The sequence below is a fragment of the Phacochoerus africanus genome, chromosome 10 (genome assembly GCF_016906955.1).
Source record: "Phacochoerus africanus isolate WHEZ1 chromosome 10, ROS_Pafr_v1, whole genome shotgun sequence".
Taxonomy (NCBI): Eukaryota; Metazoa; Chordata; class Mammalia; order Artiodactyla; family Suidae; genus Phacochoerus; species Phacochoerus africanus.
Window position 1 is genome coordinate 135,258,154 of NC_062553.1, and position 16,046 is coordinate 135,274,199.

The window sequence follows — 16,046 nt, forward strand, 5'->3', positions numbered from 1 at the left end:
TTCCTATAATTTTTCATTTTTATGAAAAAAAAATTTTCTTTATTTGTAGGATGGAAGAAGCCCTTATATGTACTATATTGTTACTTGATATAACAATAGTCTGATCATCTGAATAATGTTTTGACCAGTAAAACACTGTATTACTGTGTTGGACTGAGTGATTTTTTTTCTCCAGTTTTACTGAGATAAAATTGACAAACAACACTGGATAAGTTTAAGGCCTACAGCATGAGGAGTCACTTTTTGACTACTAATTCTGGCTCATTGTGAGAGGTATTTTGAACTCTCTCATTATAACGCTGTACGTTTTCCTTGCCTAAATGTATTTAGCTTCTAAGTCCTTTGCTGTCTACTTTTAGACAGTTACATCTTTCTTATTTGCGTTGTTTATCACTATATAAGGATGTTCTCCATACTCTAAGTGCTTTTAGCCTGCAGAGTTTTCATTGTCATTTGCCCAGTAGGTCTCTGCTATCATTTTATTTTCGGCTTTTTATTATCATCTTGTTCCAAGGATCAATCAAGATGTCCAATGAGCCGCACATGCACGCGGATGCTTTTCTCGCACGTCAAACTTTAGCTCTCTGATACTGAGCGCATCATTTCCCCCCAAAGCCCTTTCCTCTTCTTTATCTTCTCTCTCCGTTGTGACGGAGAGCTCTTGTGTCGCTGGTTGTTCTCAAGAGAGTATCGATATCCTTTCGCTGGGCCACTCCCCACCCCCACCCCCACCCCCCAGCCCCGGAGTTCTGGAATCCATTTCTGCGTGCCCACCTCCGGATGGGCATGTGACTTCAGCCTGGACAATTAGGCATCGCCCTCTTGCAGCCTCAGGAGCCCAGGACGAACGCACTGCAGCTCGAACCGCCAAGACGGTGGCTGTCTTCCAGAAGCGGCACTTCTCTGTGCTTCGGATTCCCCCGCAGGTTACTGTCAGGAGCACAGACTTTGAAACCAGCCCACCGGCACTCAGATCCCGCCTCTGTCTCTCCTTTGCAACTTTGGGCTAGTACTTAATCTGCCTCAGTTTTCCTACCTATGTCACTCTTGGGGAAATTACAAGTGTCAGTACCTGCCGAAAGGAAGAGCGGTTGCCTAGGTTGGAAGCAAAGGTGACTATGAATGTTATTGTTAATTTACCTATTTATTGCACCGGCTCTGGGAGGACAAGCCTGGCGCTACAGGGCACGTGAAGTCTGAGACGGTGAGGCGTCAGCATGAAGCAGAGCAGAGCCAAGAGGAGGCGGACGTGGGCCCTGGCCATGGGTTGGGCCCTGGAGTGAGTTGGCCCCAAAGCCGGTTGTACCCAGGGTTTTTCAGACATGAGGCAATAAATCCCTTTTTTTGCCTAATGTTCTGTGACTCGAGGCAGAAAGTGTCTTCAATGATAGCGCCAAGCAGCGTCCCAGGCTAGCAACGTGGGACCCATTTCAACTTTCCCCCCATGGTCCGCATTCCACATGGCAAGTCTGAAGATTTCGCTTCCTCAATTTCTTTTCATTATGAGTCCTTTTTTCCACTTCCCTAACCCAAGGGAGAAAAGAAAAAAAAAAGCAACATTTGTTGAGTGGCTATTATGTACTTCTATCCTGCTCACACATGTGGACTTTTTAACCCTGACAAGTCACCCTAGGAGGAATTTGAAGCACAGAGATGGTAACTAGTCCAAAAGAAGAGATGTAACTAACTAGTCCAAGGTCATGCAGTGAGCCCGTGGTGATTCCAAGTCCAGAGGCCACAGGTGGCCCCGCTATGCCATCCTGGCTGGCATATGAGAGACGTTTACTCAATGGCTAACCCCAAAAGTGGTATCTCCAAAACTCACTCCCGGCAGTACCCATGTGACACAGGCCAGTGGCTACTTAGTCCTCTTTGAAAATGGCAAGGGACCCTCCAAAGCAGTCTGGTCAGTATCAGGAGTCACACACACCCAACCTGAAGGCTTTTCTCAAGAAACTGGTCAACAACCACTAAATCTACCCATTCTCAGCCCCAACGCTTGTGGCACCTGTTTGCAAAGAAGAGTATTACTAGCTAGGTTGTGGCCGTGCCACGTCTTTCAATCATGAAAAGACAAACAAATGGCCTGATGATTTTCCCAGCTCCAGTGTACACACACACACACACACAGCAGTGTGCCAGTCTGTCTCCTTAAAGATATAGCTCTTCTTGGGGTCGTCCCTGAGTGGTCCTATAAAGCTCTTCCTGCCACCTAAAGGGCTCCCCTCGTAGTCCATTGGAAAGCACACGGCTTCTCCTAGAGAGCCCCCCTTTCAGTTCTTCCAAGCGCTGAGCTCACGCCGGGACTTTGCTCTCTGCAGGGAGGCTCATCCTCCACCCCGTCCCCACTCGGCCGCCCGGCTCTTCCCCGGTGTCTGCTCCAGGGAGGCCTTTCCTGCCAGCCCTGCCCAAGGTCGGTCTCTCCTTCCTGCCAGCCTCTTCTTCTGAATCTCAGCCCTTTGATGACTTTCTTCGAAACCCTTGACACAACAGGCAACTGTTTCGTCACTGCTGGGTTGACTTGGGGTTTGTGTTTGCATGAGTTTTCTTTTGTCCTCTCCTTTACTGGGACGAAATCGCACCATGACCGCAGGAAACCTGTTTGTCGCCATCGTCCCCTGGCACCTCGCACAGGCCTGACGTACGGCGAGTGCTCAGTAGGGATAGGTTTGTTGAGTGAATGAAGGAAAGAACCAGAGACGGGAACATGGGAGGTGCTGACTTCACTCCCATCCTAGGTGACCCGGTGGCCCTTGAGAATGCTGGACTGGTATAAGTGGATGGAAGTCCCCAAACCTTGGATCCTTCTCCACTTGACAGAATTCGCTTGATCTCTGAGTGACTCTTCCTAGACTTGTGCGACTGGCTTAGACCATAACTCTAAAGACGTTTTTATAGGATCCCGCAAATCCCTGAGTTTCCTCTCATGCCTTCGGGCCCAGCTTTAAAGGCACGCTAATGACAGGGACCGCCACCTGTCCTTCAGAGGGCTCAGCGTCCAGCTGCGGAATGAGGCAGGTGAGAGGGGACGGGACGCAGAAGACTCTGCTGTGAGCCCCAAGGGAAGCCCGTCCCAGAGGACTCTGGAAGGACCCGAAGACAGAGCCTCATCCTGAGGAAGAGCAGGGCTGACAGGGAGGCAGAGCACGACTCTGTCGCCCGTCCTGCGCGGGTCCAGGCGCTCTGTGACAGCTCATTCAGCCCTCACCACGGTCCCCAGAGGCGGGGGCTGTCCCTGCCATTTTGGAGTTGAGAATCGGGAGGGGAAACATGGGCTTCTGTGCTGATAAGCCTGGGTTCAAACGTCCCCCTCCCAAACTAGCTGCTGTAGGGCTCTGGGCTCTGTTCCTTTATTTTTATTATGTGGATATTGACATGTAGGGTTGCTATGAATATCACATGGTGAATTTGTGTGCTGATGCATGTATCAAAACGAGTTTGCACTCAACACATACTAGATGTGAGGCAAATCACAACCTCTTTTTTTTTTTTTTTTTGCCACCCCGCCGCATATGGTATTTGGTTTTCCTGGGCCTGGGGTCTGATGCTGAACCCACTATGCCGGGCTGGAGATCGAACCCACGTCCCGGTGCTCCCAAGAGGCCGTCGATCCCATTGTGCCGCAGCTTTAGTGAGGTGACTCATTCAGGTTTTCTGTTCAGACACCAAGTGAAAGAAAATATGATTTGTCAGAGTCACACCGAGAGGAATGAAGGACATTTTAACCTGTGCTAAACTAACAATTTTTTAATCAGCAACCCGGAAACAATCGAGGTTTTTTTTGTACAAAGTGTTGTGAACCTCTGTGCCTACCTGCTGATTCATGACGTGACTCATCCCCTCTGCCATCCCTCTGCCCAGCCCCTAAGAACTGCCGTTCCTGTTGGAGTTTCTGTTCAAGCCATCCTTTTGAGCAGCCATCCACCCCTGCTCAAGCCCTCTGCATCCATTTTTCTCCATAAAGGTGCCCCTTCAGTGGCTCCCTGATGACAGGCTTGCCCTCGAGAATCCAGGCTCCACCCTGGCACCAGACAGATGGCTCTAAAATGCCACTGACTGTCCCACTCTGCCCCTACCCTTCCATACAGCCCCTTGTCGCCGCCGTACAGCTCTTTGGCTTAGATTATGAACTGTTTCAGCAACCTGACAAGAAGGAAAGTCGAATATGTCTTTAGCATTTCTGAGACCTAAGACCAGCTGCCCAGTTCATATTGTTAAACATGTTTCAAGACCCATAAATGCCTTTAGGAAGTAAATGAATTAGAGAAATCCTAAATAAATTAAGCCTTGGACCTTCATAAAATGTGTTGTTGCCCAGTCATAAATAAATATTGCTGTCTAAGGGAACAGGTTGTCAGGCAAATGTCACATAAAATAAATGGAACGAGATAAAATCCAGTGCCCACTTTCTTAAGCAGAGGAACGAGGACTCCCACCCCGCCCCACCTCTGCTAGTAAAGGCAGCCCAGGCTTGAGTTTTTTTTTTTTTTTTTTCCCTCCAGTCCCACCTCCTGACTTTCCACACCCCCAACTCCACCCTTGGTGTTACAGCCCTAGGCTGCAGGATCAAAACCGGAGTGCCTAAGGCTTCTCCTGGTGGACCTGGACCTGAGCTGCTGTCCTCTGTAGTTACCTCCGTGTGGTAAGTATTTTTGCAATAATTTCAGTGTCGCAAACCTCTTGTCTCTCTTTCATCCTCTTTCAAAAGAAGAAAAATTATTTAAAAAATCAAAAATTATGGAGCCAGTGAAATCTTCCATGTAACTAACATAAGGCAGAATGAATGGTAGGTATTAATCATGTGCCTCAGTGAATTTTCACTAAGTTAAAATCCACATGTCTCCAACATGTATTTGTCTTTTCAATTAAATTTGAGAGTGGGGATTCTGAAGAGCCTGTGTATATCATCTTTCTTTAAAAATGAAGATACATTTTTCTAAGAGAAAAAAGTGTCCTTAATCATGAAAGAAATGATCGTATCCTCAAGACTCATGTATTTGAACAGAATCTTCTAAATTCCTTCTAGGAAATTTCTCTTATTTTGCATTTGCTTTCAAGATTTGCTATTGGAATTACTTTTCCTAGTTGGGGGCAGGGCGGGCCGGAGAATACATGTCTGCCTCTGTCCCTTCGAGGTTTATTGTTATTTTATTGTCCGAAGTTAATGCTGAGTGTCTGTTTTAATATAGCAAAAAAACGATCTCTTGAAATCATCACAGTCTGGTCGCTCGTTGCCTTTCCTGACGTGCATCCCTGTTATTAGCGAATATTACCAAGGCAGGTCTCAGTATTTTCACTGTTGAGGCCATGATTAGCTTCTCTCTCTTGCATGACTTAAAGAAAGGAGGAAACAAGAAGCCTTTTTTTCTCTCTCTTACTTCCAGGTCCCTAAGGCAAAGGCATTTCTTAAAGATGGTTGATAAAAGGCAAGTGGGGGTTGGGAAGTAGCATTTCTGACGCCTAGATGGATATCTAGCCTGGAGATGCTGAAACTGTGTTTGTAAGGCTTACTGTGTCTATGCTCATACATTTGTTCTTTCATTGATTTTTCAAAAGTACGTCTTGAACGTCTGCGCTGCTCCAGGCGCTGTGTCAGGGTGAAAAGATAAGAGGCCAGTCCCAGTGGAGCCCAGACCCTGGTAGAGGCAAGGGGCCTGGAAACAGCTGACCTGAAGTACAACCAGGGCCAGACAGGTGTCTCGAGACGCCTGGGACGCAGGGAACTGTGTGGGGTGCTGCCCTTGTGCCCCCTGCGTGTGTAAAGGAACCCAGGTCATTGCGATTATTTCCCTCAACGATTCCACTTGTTTGGGGGTGGGGGGTGGGGCCTAAATATTTTTCCAAAGGTTTCCCTCTTTTATTTCACTTTATTGCCCCAACTTTATCTGTGCCCTGAGGATGTGCTTAGTTCACCTCTGGACAGGTGAGCAACCCGAAGATGCGCCTTGCACCAGCCTTGGGTATATTAGCCGCACGCGGAGGAAGCCTGGAGCACTGAGCCGGCCTGGCTGGTTAGCCATCGGCGTCACCGAGAAATTGGCACTGCAGGCTACCTGGGCACTCGTTTAGGTTGGGTGGGGACGGGAGGTGAAAATGGAGACATACACGTGTGAATTTAATGGCCGCCCCCTTCGCACATAGATTATGCTCTAGGAAAATACATCCGGAGGCTTTTGGGAGAAAGAAATATTTTATTTGATTTTATTTTATTATGGCCACACCTGCGGCATATGGAGGTTCCCAGGCTAGGGGCCGAATCGGAGCTACAGCCGCCGGCCTACACCACAGCCACAGCAATGCAGGATCTGAGCCGCATCTGAGACCCACACCACAGCTCACGCCAGATCCTTAACCCACTGAGCAAGGCCAGGGATCGAACCTGCGTCCTCATGGGTCCTCGTCAGGTTTGTTCACCACTGAGCCATGAAGGGAACTCCAAGAAATATTTTATAAACAAGTGTTTGTATAGGCTGCTGCCTTTTTCTTAAATTAAATGTATCAACACAGGTGTTTCATAGCCACCAGGTAATTTCCACTGAAGTTTTGAGATCCATGTATCCTGACCAGAGCACTCACAAATGGCTTTGTCATCTTCTTAGAAAGCATTGGAGGGATGGGACTTGCTCAAGTTACAGAGTCCCGACACCGCCCAAATCACCCTTCTGTAACATTGGACCTTTGATTCATGACTAAGAACCAGCACCAGTTTAACCCTCTTTACCTCCGTCACCCGTACACATTGTTGGCTCTGGGTGGGGGCGTGGACCTTTCTCCTCACCCCTGCTGCCAGTAAAACAAAAGCTAAAATCACTTAACAAGGGTGATGTCTACCAAAACAGCTTTTTAAAAAGATCAACCCAGTCCCTTCAGGACGTTTGTGCTGAGGTGGGCACAGGTATTAGCAGCCTTGGCTTACCAGGTAAGTCATCTCCACCCACCTGATTCAAAGGTCCGCGATTCCAGTTCAGATCTGAGTCGAAGCAAGGTGTAAACTTCAGTGCTCGCCTTCATGGGTCTTCTGGTTCTTTTAGCCCTGATGTTAATTCCAAGGCAGTTACAGGATTAGTACACTGCTACGACGAGACACTAGACGGCTGAGCCTGGGTGGAGCCAAGGCTTCGGCAAGTCCAGGAGCTCTGTTACTTCTTCTTTTGGAGGGATTCCTCCCGCTGAGTTCCTCCTGGGGACAAAGAGTTCCAAGAAAGATGTGAAGAGAGGAACATGGAGAATAAAGCCAAGACAAGAGTCTGGGGGAAAAAAGAATTGCCTCAGTGAGGAATCTGACTTAGGTGAGGGTTCTCATGAGAGCTGCACTAGAATTGGGGCTTCAAAGGTAACACAAAGATGTGTTCACTCAGCCAGTGAGACAGAAATAAGCTGTGAGATGAGCTCCAAGGACTCAAACTCTTTCTTGGACAGACTCCTGCTGCTTTCCACCAACTCAAGAGTCACGGCAGGGTCTTACCCAATTAAACGGTAATTCTGAGCTAGAGCACCATGATTGGATCCCCCCCCCCCAGAAGATGAGGGCCTGCTCCCCAGTTATAACAGAGGGGAAGGAGCCGTCTCTTCACTGCAGAAGGGGTTTTACTGCCACCTTTGGGAATATCCTCATTAGGGCGTGTTCCCGCGCACAAGATTACTTGTGTTGGAGTCGGTGGAAGGACATCCATCACAAATGTCAATAGCGCTTAGCCGTGTATGGAGGCAGAACAAACTTTTCGACATTTTTGTGATTTTTAGATTTGCCTTCATTGATCATATTATTTGAGCGAAGTTTTAAAGTGTATACATGTTCGGGGTGAAAATGAAGTGGCGGGGAGATCTGAAATTTGAGGGTAGATGGGTGTTTTATTTTTGTGTGAAAGACGCAAGCGCCCTGCTTCAGTACTCCGACCCTTTTGGATAGACTTCATTTGATACAGTGACTGCCAAAGCCACACGCACCTTGGGATCCCCTGGGAAGCCTTAAAAACATCAATTCCAAGGCCACTGACCCCCTTCACCCAGACCAATGTGCCAGAATCAGAAAGGAGCCAAGTGGGTGGTATTTTTAAAAGGTCATCTCTTTGTATAATCTAAGGTTCCATATTGTAATTTCTTTGTCTCACAGGCCTGACCAGGAAGCAACATTACTTAAAATTAGGCGCCAAGAGCCTAATTTTATTGCTTTTTTTTTTTTTAATCATCACAGTGGGTGGGTTTTGGTAACACCCGATATAAAAGTTTTCCAGGTTCTAAGGTGTAGAACTTTGGGACTCTGACGGCCATGTAGTCACAGAACAATCAGTGTATTTTAAATGGATCATTTAAATACAGGCTGTAGCCTGTGCTGGCCAATTCTCCTTTCTAAACTTCCCCACTGGTGGGAGATCCCATCGTGACTCAGCAGTTAACAAACCCGACTAGAATCCATGAGGACTCGGGTTTGATCCCTGACCTCGCTCAGTGGGTTAAGGATCCGACGTCGCCATGAGCTGTGGTGTAGGCTGGCGGCTATAGCTCTGACTGGACCCTTAGCCTGGGAACCTCCATATGCCACGGGTGCAGCCCTAAAAGGACCAAAGACAAATATATACCTATGATTTTTAATCTTGAATCATCCCAGAGTATCAGAGAGGTAACTAACTCAGACGGGATCATTTTCTCTTCTCAGTGATTGCTTTCAGGGATTCCACCCTTTATCAGGGAATCGGTTCAGGAAAGTCGTCGTTCTGTTTACAGTGGAGATAATGATAAAAGCTTTAGACACTGCGTGTCACATATTATTTCCTTTTCAGGGAGGCTGATAAGAAATTTCTCCAGATCTCAGTCTGCTTTTGTTTTATGGATATAATTAATTTGCTAGATGTTTGTGTTCCCTCTTCGCTTTGCCTGGCAGGAGGCTCAGAGTCTAATGTGCAGCCCATGTCAGGCACCATACAGGAACCTTAGAGTAAGAGCTAAATTTGCTCCAGGCTTTATTTGCGCCTAGTTTCTTCATTGTTGTATCTTGTTATGTACATAAGCTTGTAAACTGCTCAAATCTTCGTAACAAACAAGAATCCGAATTTCTCAGCCTCACTAGTAGGCCAAGTAATTCCTTGTTGGTGGGGATGGGGTGGTGGGAGGGGCGAGAAGGGACGGGGAGGGGCACCCCTGGCCTCTATCTACTAGAACACCAGTAGCAGTTATCCTCCCACCCTGACACGGGACAACCAGAATGTCACCAGACGTTGCCCAGTGTCCCCTTAGAGCAAAATCGCCCCTGACTGAAACACTGGTGTAAGGAAATAAACGAACTGCTATTGAGCATGTAGGGAGGAAAAGCGTTTCTCAACCCTTTCGGGATCCCCGGCTGGGTCTGAAAATAACTTGAGACAGTTTGACGGGAGAAACACATGCAAGTTTTATTCCGTTCTTAACATGTCCACGGGAACTTTCATACGAGAGTTAAAGACCCAGAGAAGCGACCCGAGCAGGAGGCTTGCCGACGTTTAAGACAAAACAATGAATTTGTGAAGCGTGGACAAGACAAGGGGGCCAGCTCTAGGGGTACTGAATGTTGAAAAGGTAACGAAGGGGGTTATTCTTGGCCCTGAACTCCGTCTCTGGGAGAAGCGTGTCTGCCGGCCTCCTGGTACAGGAGGGTACCTTTCACATGGGAGACTTATCTCCGGCTTTCGGGGGAGACGGGCGAAGGGAGGCACCTTCCTGCTTGTGCCATGTTCTCAAACTCCTTCAGCTTAAGATATCCGATGTGCCATAGTGTAGGGCAGCGGGTCCTGACTCCATCAGGCACTTAGTATTTTCAAGGCTCTAAGAAGGCACTGTCTTTGGCGGACACAAGGATCACGGGAGCCCAGTGACCGCCCTCAGAAATGCCTGCAAACAAGCTCCCTGCCAAAAGGAAGAAAATGTGAGTTCTCAGAATGCACATAATTAGACAGATCTCGTATCTGAAGCCAGTATAGCTTCTTGTAACTTTCTTTCTTAATGACCCTGGGACGAAGGAAGGGAAGATCCTATCATTGTCATTTAGAGAAAAGTCACAGAAGTCGCCAAGTTTCGATGCTCTGGTTAGAGCCCCATGTTCTGACCCCCAAGTCCAGTGGGCTCTTCACCATCCAAGTGCTGAGCAAGTGCAAAGGAGGGAGAAAGGCAGACCCAACTTGGAGGGTTAGGAGTCGCTTCGTGGAGGAGGTGGCATCTGGGAGGAGATGCTGACAGGAAGATAGAGGACGCGGAGACGAGAACACCTAGCAGGAAGAGTAGAGAAGGAAAGCCGGCAGAGGGGGTGGAATCTGGCCGGACTGGACGTGGGAAAAAAACGGTCATGGGGAGTGTCTGGCCTGGCGCAGTGGTTAACGAATCCGACTAAGAACCACGAGGTCGCAGGTTCGATCCCTGGCCTTGCTCAGTGGGTTAAGGATCCTGAGTTGCTGTGGCTGTGGTGTAGGCCAGTGGCTACAGCTCTAATTCCACCCCTGGCCTGGGAACCTCCGTATGCCACAGGTGAGGCCCCAGAAAGAAAGAAAGAAAGAAAGAAAGAAAGAAAGAAAGAAAGAAAGAAAGAAAGTCATGGAAGGATTGGGAAAACCAGGTCGGGGGGGGGGGGGGGTCTTCATGCTGTGAAGAGCCTCCGGGGGCAGGCTCACAAGCTTTGGGTACGAAAAGGTTTCCCTAGAACCATGTGTACCTGACACCACTTAACAAATTATAAAAGTAGCGAAGAAGCTTAAGGACTGATGTCCCCAGAGAGTAGCAATGGCACAGCGACAGAGGAGGTGGGGGGACCAGTTTGTGGGGTGTTCCTCACCCCCACCCTCTCCCCAAATTAACCGTTGGCGTGAGCCAGGTCCCCTCACTGTCCGATGAAAGGAGGGTAGCTGCTCTCCTGGTGCCAGAAACGTTCCCAGTCTGGCCCTTTCAAAAATACTAGAGTGCCCCGAATTTGAGCACCATCGGGCGTGAGCAGCATTTTAACCACGAGGGGACATGTTTCCGAGTGGCATTTTTTAATAGAAATGATTTAGCTTCACTTAGAAAATGCCGTGCCTTCAATTATGCATAATCATTTTAACATTTCCTTACAGCTGGGAGTTTTCATTGTTTTGGCTAAAATTCCAGAAATGACATAAACGGTGGTACCTGAGGCAGAATCCCGCGGCTATCAGATCCGGTTACCTGGCTCCAGGCACAGACTCAGACCCAGGACTAAACGGCAGGCCCGCTGTGAAGTGTCTGGGTGCTGGACGAGGTCAGGAAAATTCCGTGAGAGGCGCGGGGTCCGCGTCTATCTGGGGGACAAGGCTGCCGGAGGATGGAAGCCAGTTACTGGTGCGTGACTAGTCTTTCTTCACTCCCGGTCCATTTCCTCAGCTACGCCCTGGAATAGGGCTTTCCTAGGTTGGGCAGGAAGCTGTCCTCCCACCCCCAGCTAGTGACCAGAGGGCTCTTCTTCGTAGAAATGATTTAGTTTAAATTTGGAAATGCCATACCTTCAACTATACAGCATCCTTTTTTTTTTTTTTTTTTGCTTTTTAGGGCTGCACCTGAGGCATATGGAGGTTCCCAGGCTAGGGGTCAAATTGCTGCTGGCCAACATCACAGCAATGCAGGATCCAAGCCGCATCTGCAAACTACACCACAGTTCATGGCAATACTGGATCCTTAACCCACTGAGCCACCAGGGAACTCCCCAAATCATTTTTTAATTTCCTGATAACTGAGAGTTTTCATCGTTTTGGCTAAAATTTCAGAAATGGCATTGCTGGAAAGGAAAAGCAGTTTTACCCTTCTGTGTCCTCAACTGGGACCCCTGTAAAAAAAGATAATTAAGAAGAGAAAAACAGAAAAGTTTTAACATTCGTATCTTATATACATAAGAGCTATCCAGGGATCTGTGCAACTCTCAGAGGTGGCTTAGAACTCAGGCTTAAATACCATCTTCAGCTAAAAGCAAAAGCGAAGGTGGGGGAGGCAGGCTCTGGGGAGGTGAGGTTGGTTATGGAGAAAGGTGCCGTCTCCTTTGAAGAGTTTCTTGTGATTCAGTGTCATCCGTTTCTTTCCCTCTGTAGGAATGACACCCTTACAAATGGCGATTTCCTTTATAAGTATACATTTCCCATAAAGGATGACTTAGACTGTTTTCTGGGCTTCTCCCTCGTCTGCTGTTTCTCAAAACAATCAGCTCAGAATAACCGTTCTCTTAAGGAGGCCTATTTTGGGGATGGCATTTTCTGGTCTATGACATAGCTGGTCTAAGCGGGACGCGGAAGCTGCAGAACGCTGCTTGAGACAGGTGCTGCGAATGGAGAGGGTCAACCTGCTGCAGAGGCAGAGGCAGACCTGGATTAGAAGACAGGCCTGCTGTGGGGAGTTGGGGGCTGCATAAGCTCAAAGCGATAAAAAGCAGGACTTTCTCAACTGGCTTAATTTCACTTTCTTGTTCTAGAAATGGGTTGCATGCAACCCGTGGAGTTACTTGGTAGGAAGCTGAAAGCCAGAAGGAGGTGGACAGAGGAGAAAGGAGGGAATGGAGATGGAGGGAATAAAGAAGCCTGGGAACCCAAGCGAGTGGGCGTCGGCGGTCTTGCCCGACCCCATCAGGGTAGCTCAGACTGGCTGAGAGAAACCGAGCCCGTGCAGGACCGGGCCAGTCAATGAAACGCCTTCCAGGAGGCAGAGGACTTGGTGGACTGAAAGAGCCCTGACTATGGCCTGAGCTCGCCTGGCTTTGATCCAGGCTGAGCTGCTTCACTTCTCCAAGTATCAGATATCGAAATAGGAAGCAAGATTGTTACAGGACTAGAATCCAAGAGCGGTGTACAAGATTGCTCAACACGGAAACTGGCAATAGAAACTGCTCAAGAAATTTCAGTTTTCCTTCCTTTATCCATGAATAAACAATGGTGTGTTCCCAGAAGAGAAGCTCTTATAAGAATTTAGACAGAAATCAAATAAAGCATTGCCACCTTCAGTGTCCTCTGGGACACTGGGGTGGGGGGAGGGTGGGGAGAAGGGCCTCCCTCAAAACCTAGGAGAGCCCCTTGATTTTGCATCCTCCCCCCACTTCCCATGCCTGTCTCTGTGGGGAGCAGCAACTGCCCCCACATTTGTGTTATCTAATACCAAAAGTCATTTTCCCCAAGCCTCCAGATGAGATACAGGATGTGCCCAGTTAAATATGAATTTCAAGTTAGGAACAAATAATTTTCTAGTGTAAGTATGTCTCAAATATTGCTTGGGACATAATTACTCAGATTTAATATTCTGTATTTTCCCCTAAATGTAACAATTCTATGTAATCATTTAACCATAATTTCTGTTTTTCCTCAATTTTAAACCTAGGCTCCTGTTTCCCAGTTTCTTTAGCAACCTATGAGTCAAAAGAAAGACAGAGACTTTACCAGGTATTAGCTAGTTTGTGGAGCGTCTGGAGCGCTCATACATTACTGATGGAGGGCCAACAGTATCACCGCCTCGAAATTCTGTTTACACTACATACTAATCCCAGGACCCAGCGATTCCACTCCTGGGTACAGACGTAAAGGAAATACACTCACGGTCCATCTAAAGATATGTGCAAGAATGTTCATAGCAGCGCTGTACCATAGACAGTACAGAGGTGGCAGGGACAGATACATTGTGGTGTATCCACGCAATGGAATATTACAAGACAATGAGAATGAATGAGTGATTGGTGCACACAACGCGGTTGAATTCAAAATCATAAATTTGAGCAAAAGAAGCCAGGAAGAGAAGAATAAACAGTGTACACAATTCAATAGATGTTAGGCTCAAGCACCGGCAAAAGGAGCCTCTGGTGTTAGAAGACAGGGTCTCAGTTGCCTCTAGGTGGAGGGTTCGATTCCCTGTGAGGGTAAAGAGGGCTTCTGGAGAGCTGTACTGCCTTAATTCTTGAATCAAGAAGTAGTTACAAGAATTGTTCACTTGGTGAAAATTCACCGATCATGCTTTACAATTTCTGCACTGTGTATATATTGCATTTCAATTAAAAGTTCATTCAGGAGTTCCCACTGTGGTGGAGTGGGTTAAGAACCTGACTGCAACGGTTCAGGTCACTGTGGAGGCACAGGTTAAATCCTTGGCCCGGCACCGTGGGTTAAAGTACTCGGCATTGCTCCAGCTTTGGTGTAGGTTGAAGCCACAGGTAAGATTCCATCCCTGGCCTGATGGAACTTCCATATGCTGTAGGTACAGTCATTAAAAAAAAAAAAAAAAGAATTTAGTTTAAAGAAAAAAAAAACAGTAGAACTAGAGAGGTTAAACTGTCAACAGAGGAACGATAAGCAGAAGGAAGAGAGGAGGCAAGTCTGGGGGCAGAGAGATCCCTGGCAGGACTTGCCACACAGAAGAGGCATTTCAGAATGGGATGTGAGCAAATCTGCTGGGGGGGACCGGAGTCGCGTCGCGGTCCCCGAGTTCCAGCGCTTGCCCTGGGAACAGTGGTGGCTCCGAGGCACGTGTTACATGTCCTTCCTCACAAGGGGGTGGCCTGTCGAGCCTCCTGCAGACAGGACACCTGCACCTGCTAGAAACCGCCCTAGCCAGTCTTCAGGATCCCTCCTGATGCTCCCGTGGCGGCTGCCAGTGATGCCTAAACCACGGTTTCTCAGCACAGTTTCTTTTCTTGGAGCTCCCATTGTGGCGGAGTGGTTAATGAATCCAACTAGGAACCACGAGGTTTCGGGTTCGATCCCTGGCCTTGCTCAGTGGGTTAAGGATCTGGCATGGCCATGAGCTGTGGTGTAGGTCGCAGATGCGGCTCGGATCCTGCGTGGCTGTGGCTGTGGTGTAGGCCGGCAGCTACAGCTCCGATTGGACCCCTAGCCTGGGAACCTCCGTATGCCACGGGAGTGGCCCTAGAAAAGGCAAAAAGAAAAAAAGAAAATTCTTTTCTAAGAAAAAAGTCCTTTGCTTTTTAGGATGTTTAGAAACATCCTTGGCTTCCACCCACTAGGTAGTCCTCACCCTCAGTTATGACAGCCAAGAATGTCTCCAGACATTGTCAAATGCCCTTAGGAGGTGAAATAATCTCTGGTTGAGAACCAGTTCTCTAAACATGTATTGTGGAACTCCAGGGCAGGTTGTTTTTTTCCACTGGTTTCAAGATACTAAAAATACATACATGAGGAAGTTCCCATCGTGGCTCAGTGATTAACGAACCTGACTAGCATCCATGAGGACACGGGTTCGATCCCGGGCCTTGCTCAGTGGGTTAAGGATCCAGCGTAGCCGTGAGCTGTGGTGCAGGTCGCAGACACAGCTCGGATCCCCCCTTGCCGTGGCTGTGGTGTAGGCTGGCAGCTCCGATTGGACCCCTAGCCTGGGAACCTCCACATGCCACGGGTGTGGCCCTAAAAAGACAAAAGATGGGGGGGAAAAAGCCCGGTATACATGTGTATGTACAAAGAAAGCAACTGGTCCCAAACTGTCCATCTCCCTGCAGTCCCAAAATTTAGCTGCAAAGGGAGACTCTTATTCCTGAGCAGGGCTTGCTCCTGGAAGCTGGCCGAGACTTACAGTCCCTTACTGGGAGAGCTCACGGAAAGAATGAAGGCTTTGATGTCCAATCCCAGCCCTGCCACTCTGTCACTTTGGACATGTGGCTTATTTTCTGTTTCTCTCCCTTTCTTCTGTAGCCTTGTGGGAGAAATACCCACATCTTACAAGTTCTATACGTTCTTTTATTTAACTAACATTCATGAAGTACCTGCCCTCTGCCAGGAACCACTCGAAGGGCTTTTCCAATGTTAGCTCCTTGAATCCCCCTGACACCTTGGTAAGCAAGGTCCTGTTAGCATCCCCATTTCACAAAGGAGCAAACTGAGGCACATAGAGGAGAAGCACTGGCCCAAAGTCCAGGAGCCAGAGCCTAGGACCAGAGTCCACAACCTTGACCACCTGATCGTGCTGTTTGTTCCACTTTCTCATCTTTTGGCTCCTGTAACATTTCCTGGGAGGTGTTTGCCATGTCTTTGTTCCCAGAGAGACTAGGAAGAAGATGCGGGGCCAGCACCCAGTCTTTGAGCTGAGTCCCA

General features: G+C 48.1%; 1 protein-coding gene and 1 long non-coding RNA gene across 7 annotated transcripts in view; one reads left to right on the forward strand and one right to left on the reverse strand.

Moving 5' to 3' along the window:
* LOC125137804 (uncharacterized) overlaps positions 1 to 16,046 on the reverse strand; it is a 20,989-nt gene continuing 4,943 nt past the window's right edge. Inside the window, exons 3-6 of one of the 5 annotated variants that reach the window (XR_007137506.1) lie at positions 11,131 to 11,292; positions 8,580 to 8,714; positions 6,939 to 7,180; positions 1 to 1,524 (exon numbers count right to left, since the gene is read on the reverse strand). This is a non-coding gene — a long non-coding RNA (uncharacterized LOC125137804). Of the gene's footprint in view, positions 1,525 to 3,508; positions 3,655 to 6,929; positions 7,181 to 8,579; positions 8,715 to 10,566; positions 11,293 to 16,046 lie in introns of those variants that run through there. The other 4 variants (XR_007137509.1, XR_007137507.1, XR_007137508.1 and 1 more) reach the window with 4 other exon arrangements.
* Positions 4,513 to 16,046, forward strand: part of LOC125137802 (placenta-specific gene 8 protein-like) — a 25,542-nt gene continuing 14,008 nt past the window's right edge. Inside the window, exon 1 of one of the 2 annotated variants that reach the window (XM_047798881.1) lies at positions 4,513 to 4,642. The gene's annotated coding sequence lies outside the window, so the exon portion shown is untranslated. Of the gene's footprint in view, positions 4,643 to 7,269; positions 7,290 to 16,046 lie in introns of those variants that run through there. The other variant, XM_047798884.1, reaches the window with a different exon arrangement.